General features: G+C 40.5%; 1 pseudogene; it reads right to left on the bottom strand.

Annotated features, from left to right (window-relative positions):
• Positions 1–3577: 3577 nt before the first annotated feature.
• On the bottom strand, positions 3578–5714 carry LOC147477596 (protein FAR1-RELATED SEQUENCE 3 pseudogene; annotated as a pseudogene).
• Positions 5715–6130: the final 416 nt, after the last annotated feature.

Here is a 6130-nt window from a genome sequence, read left to right as displayed (position 1 = left end):
TCTTAGATATCAACATCTTATATATCAAGCCACTATTCGGCTACGATTGCCCAACACATGGGTCAATCAACATCTCATATATATACAACATCTTATATATAAAATACGCCCACACAGGGCAGATCACATGAGTTGTGGTAGTCGGGTTCTAGGATTTTCGTTACGTAATTTATTCAGGTGTCATACATTTATGACTCATAAACTATATCACGTGCAGGTCAATTACCTTATTGCACTAAGCCACAATATTTAGAAATATCTCGATTATATCTAATAACCAAATCTCATTCTTTCACGTGCCAGTATATTATTGCACTACGCCACAAACCCGTGGGAAAATATCCACACATATTATACTACCTCATAGTAGCATCTCACATATAAAATAATAAAGCTTTTATACATCTATGTCTCCAAAACTATTGCATTCAATATATATATCCCAACATATTACATAGTGTCACAATATCAACGTCAAATCTTAATTAGATAATGACAAACAACGTTATATAATGTTCGACAACATTTTATTATTACAATAGTCCATAAAATCAAATATGAGAAAAATTGGAAAAAGTCAACATTCCACGGTCAACGGTCAAAGTCAAAGTCAACACATCACGGTCAAGGTCAAAGTCAACATGTCATGGTCAAAGGTCAAAGTCAAAGTCAACACATCATGGTCAAGGTCAAAGTCAACATGTCATGGTCAACGGTCAAAGTCAACCGTCAGTGGTCAAAGTAAACACATCATGGTCAAAGTCAAACTGTCATGGTCAAAGTCAAACTGTCGTTTCCATGTTCGACAAGTTCAGGGTCATAGCCATGGTTCATGGCTAAAGTCAAAAGTGCATGGCTCATGGGCTCATGACCAAGGTAATGGTTCGGACCCAACTGGCCAAGCCCAAACCTTAGAACCCGGAAGTCTAAAACCAATTATTTATTCCACCTGACCCAATTGGGATCAATGTTAAGTCCTATGGGCTGGCCCAAGCAATTTAGAAACTGGCCCAAAACAGTTAAGTGGTTCGGTCCAAAAATTGAATTGAAACCGGCCCAATCAAAACAAAATAGAACTGGTCCAAAAAAATACAAGTGGGTTCGGCCCAAAAACTTTAAATAGAACTGGCCCAACCTAACTAATGTGGTCCGGCCCCTAACCACTCAACTAAAGTCGAACCCAACTACCACAAAAATTAGAACTGGCCCATACAAAACAACTAAATCGGGCCCAAAAACTTAAAACCAAACCGGCCCAACAACTAAACAAGCTAAGGCCCAAGCCTCAAGAGAAACCGACCCAGGCCCAAGCCCAGCCGGTCATCTTCTCCAACAGGCTCCTCCACCACCACCAGCCCAAATCCGGCCACCACAATTCCAATCGACCACCCAAACAAACCAATCGGTTTTAACCCTTGCAAACCCCTATAACATTAACAAAGCCAAAAATCCCAACTCTTAAATCCACCATCTTCTCCAAATCTAGATCTAAAATCTTCGGCTGCCATTAAAGGTTATTCCACCTCCACTCGACAGCCCCAACCATCCCCACTACCACCAAACATTATCAAACAACCCACAACCATATCAAACAATCAACAAAACAATCAAAAACATAAAAAAAACGATTTACTGGAGGACGTCTGGGCGTGCCGCCATTAATGGCTTCCACCACCATTCAACAGCCCCCACGCACTCAAACAATCTACCTTAGTCTAGGCAAAAGCCCAACCCTCCAATCATACTCAAAAACAGCCCCAACCCCCAGCGCCCAATCGACCATGCTAAACCCGACATTCATCATATATCAACAACCAATTAATATTAACATCACAGTATATAAAAAAGGTTTAATCAAATCCATCAGGACGATTTGTCCGACGCCATTAGCGCTCTGTCGAGCTTTCGACAGTTTTAAGGCACAGTTCAACAGTATGAACAGTATGAGTTTCAAAACAGGACGAATGCTAATAACAAAATACTGAACCGGAAATATGAGCAGAAACTTTTTAACAGTATACGCCTATACACGGAAACTATAAATCCGGTGAAATAGCAAAATAGCTACTCACCTGTATGAACAGCTCCTACGAATTTCTCCGAGTCCGAGCCGTCTCGCTCCACCCTCCAGAAATCCAGCTTTCACCTCTGCCTCCATTTTTAATATATTTTATTCTCCATGAACCCTAGTTTCCAGAACAATGTGTTTATATACTTGGGTCCGAAACCCAAGCCCAACACAGACTCGGGCCCAAAAACCAGGCCCACGTGTCCCGATCCAATCCGACGAATTTTGAAAATAAATAAATAAATAATTAATTAAATAGATAAAAACGTATTTTAAAAATACGGGCGTTACAGGATGACTTTGGGATGGTATCATCAGAAAAGTCCCTTTCATCCTATACACCAATAGAAATAAATAAAAGGAGTCGAGCAGTAGAAAACAAATATGTATATATAGATATATACTTATATCCTATTCTTAAGTAGTAGCTCCTTATACTCAAACTACGGAATTTAGAAAACAGAGTATGGTAGCATAATTCTTAAGTAGCAGTATGTTTTGTCCTTTCCAAGAGATCGGAAAGTTCAGTATTTATTTTCACCTGGTCCAACAACCAAACTCACAAAAATGTGGCAACAGTGGTCTCATACTCCTAACAATATGAGCAATTCAAACTCCAATAAATTGTTCCACTTGAGCAGTCTTCAAATATCCTACTTTTGACACCGCTTTGTGCCTTCGAAAAAAATATTTGACTTAAAGGAGGTGTTCTCTCGCCTCATATACAACCCTACGGACTCTATTAAATCCATGGGAAGAGTAAGAGAACAGTTCTATTGATTATTACTAAAGAAGCTCATGGAGTCCAAAAAGCTATATCAAGATTACCGACCACTACTAGTGTGTATCTACGGGTATGATCATACTATTTGCAACAATTCTTTAAGGTTAAATAGCTAAACAAAGTAAACAAAACAAACAAAATCATTCACAACAATTCTTTGGAGCTTTCAAGAAATTTTCGCAAAAACACGACACCTTATACGCTATTTGTACTTGAGCAGATTCTAGAATGAGATTAAGCGATTTGTAAGCAACTAAAGAGAGTGCCTTGGTGTTTTCAATAATCTGCTCGTACACTGCAAGTCGATCGAGAAGAAAGGGAGTGAGTTAGAAAGGGCTAGCCGACAAAGACGCAAATGAATGCTTAGCGGGGAGGAACACCAGTTGAACACTTACACATTCACATGATTGGGTTCCATGACAACAGTTCCGACTTGGAATCAATCTTTCGTCAAGCTTTGAATTTCGCGACAAGATTCACTATCCATCTTTCAGCCTCATCATAAGTCATATTCAACTTTTTTCCGCAAGTGTTCGGCCGGATATAAATGAAAAGATAGATGAATGGACACTTTGAATTTCTGCGTCACAAATTACTAGGCGAACAAAGTGAAACTAATTTACATATAAAACTGATTCTTCAAGTCGCATTTAATTACCCTATATCAAATGCGATGTATTTGCACTAAGTTTCAAATATGAAAACACGGGCATTTTCGGAGAAACTCATCCCTCAAAGGTTTGTAGTAATAACATAGGCTCAGTGAGTCTTGAAAGTCTGGAACTTCACCTCGATTCTCCTTAAGGGTTCTTGCTATAATCTTGCAATTTGGAATGAGAAACAAAATGAGCAGAACTAGATAAGCATGCTGACTATAGCTATGCAATTAAAACATAGGTTAATGGTCATGATACCGATCTGTAATAATGAAATGAAGTCAAGGGTAGAGAATTTGTGCCTTCAAATTGATTACAAAGAACTCGATTATTTGGTGAGTTCTTATTCTCCATGACCCAAGTCATGGATTTGAGGCAAGGCAAAACGACCTGCATAAATTGAAAGAAACAAATAAACAAAGAGTTACCACGTGTCTGGTGTCCAAATTCATTTCAACTTCTTCAAAACTTATCGACGTGTCTTGAAAGAAAACCATCAACTATGGGTCAGTAAATTAACTTCCCAAAGATAGAATGAAGAACTTGTTAAGCATTTCCCTTCCATACCATATTATCGGAAGGGCCATCATCCCAATGAAGAGAAACGGGGGCCATCGCGAGGCAAATTCAAATCAAGAATCGGGCGGTGTGGAAGCTCGAATCATTAAGATTGAATCTACGTGTGATTTCATCTTGCCGAGGCCACAGTAAAGGAGTCATATCCGAAGTAGAAGTAGGGGTTTTCTTGTTACCATCTTCATGATTGCTTACTCTGTGAGAGCTAGGAGGCGTGACCCTTGCAACACTTTTTTTTCACAAATCAATCTTTTGTACCCTCTCGAGGGCATTCATTGCCACGTGATAAGTCTCCGTAGCTATTGCCCCCTTCCTCAAAGATACTTAATAGCTTCCCTACATAGATTGTTGTATCTCAAGGTCATGGACTCTTGAACACGGAGCTCCCCATTACGCTTCATCCGATCCGGTGGACTGCCTTGGCATTTCTTGTCCAACGCCGGTGTATGTAATGAGATGGGAGAGTAAGTACATTTGTTACAAAGTTGAAACTGTCAATATATGCCTACAGAGAATGCCTGAAAATTCAAACATCCGACAAACCTGCAACTTGCTCTCATTTCGGGAACATTTAAGGTGACAATGTATGCCTTGTCGTCATCCTCAAACTTTGCTACCGAAAAGTGCTAATTGCACCATCCCCTCAATTTATTTGCGCAAGATAAACAAACGTTTCAACTAATTCATCTTGAAATTTTGCAAATATTTTCCTCGTGTACAAGTTTGTGGCTTGTTTCTCCATTGGGGAAGGAGTCTTCAAGATCTTGGTGTGGTGCAGATTGTCTCGAAATCCGCTTCAATTTCTTTCTCAAACCAATTTTCTAAAGCTCTTTCATCTCGACGAAAAGAACACGGGCAGCGTGGTCGTCATTGGTTAAGCGTAACCATCAAAAATGAACTAACACTTTCATACCCTTGATTCATGGAGATTGCGGCAAAGAAAGTATCACGGAAATATATCTGGGCCCCCGGTGTCTACGAGCATTATACAAGGCCTGAAGCCAATCATTTTTCCTAAGATCATATTTGTCGACTAAAGAACTCCAAGATGATTCAAACTCCTCAATCGCTCAGTCAAGTTGATGCACTTATAAAGTTCCCTTGGAAAGTTGGATGGGTATGGCGGACATGACCAAGTCTTTCCCCGACCTTCCCTTAAAATGTGCCATTTACAAATACATTGGCGAAGTTCGGGAAAAACTTGAGCAATCGGCTGCAGTATAGCCCCTCTGTCCGACTGTTGTTAGAGAAACAGAGCACGACCGGACATTGCTTCAAGCCAAGTCTTGAAGAGCCACAAAAGGAAGACTCGGACTTCGTCAAAGATTAGAGCACAACCAACCAAAAGCACCATCCCGCCTGATGGTTCATACCGATGAATGGCGCCGTATGGAACCCCCGATCTTGGTTAGGTGCGTACATAGTGTCAAAAGTAACAACATCCCCAGAGTGAATGTAAGCATTTCTTGACCTTGCATCTGCCCAAAAACATTAGTCATATGGCCCCTCGTCGCCGAAGTTGCATTGCGTAAAAAGAAGCCGGGATTCTCACCGCATACGCTTTGAAATAATCCGTAAGATTTTGAGCCGTCTCTCCCAATGGTTTTCTTTTCGTTAGAAGATCTACCATAACTTGAGGACCCAAAGATTTTCATTTGGGCGATTTGTTTTCTGTGGGGAACATTCTGGCGAGGCGATTTGGTTCGACAGAGACGCGGTTTCCATCCATGGACATAAAAATGACCCCATAAGCAAACCAAAAAAAACAAAACTAATAATTATTGTCCTGTTGCAACATAAAACTCCCTAGATTTGTCAGCAACCAAGACTTAGCAGTGGAGGTTGGTGGAAGGTGGTAGAGGGGGAATATCTTACTTGAACGGATAGCAATGGAGGTTCTTCCGGTAATGTTGCTCGCCTTCATTGTCACCAAGACGGAGTCCAGAAATATCAGATGTTTGCTTAAGGCCGTCGTGCCTGGTGGCAGGAACAACTCTAGAATATAATCATCACATCCAGACAACCCAGTGTAAGTGCTACGTAAAC

The sequence above is a fragment of the Coptis chinensis genome, chromosome 9 (assembly GCF_015680905.1).
Source record: "Coptis chinensis isolate HL-2020 chromosome 9, ASM1568090v1, whole genome shotgun sequence".
NCBI lineage: Eukaryota > Viridiplantae > Streptophyta > Magnoliopsida > Ranunculales > Ranunculaceae > Coptis > Coptis chinensis.
This window is presented reverse-complemented; position numbering and strand designations above follow the sequence as displayed.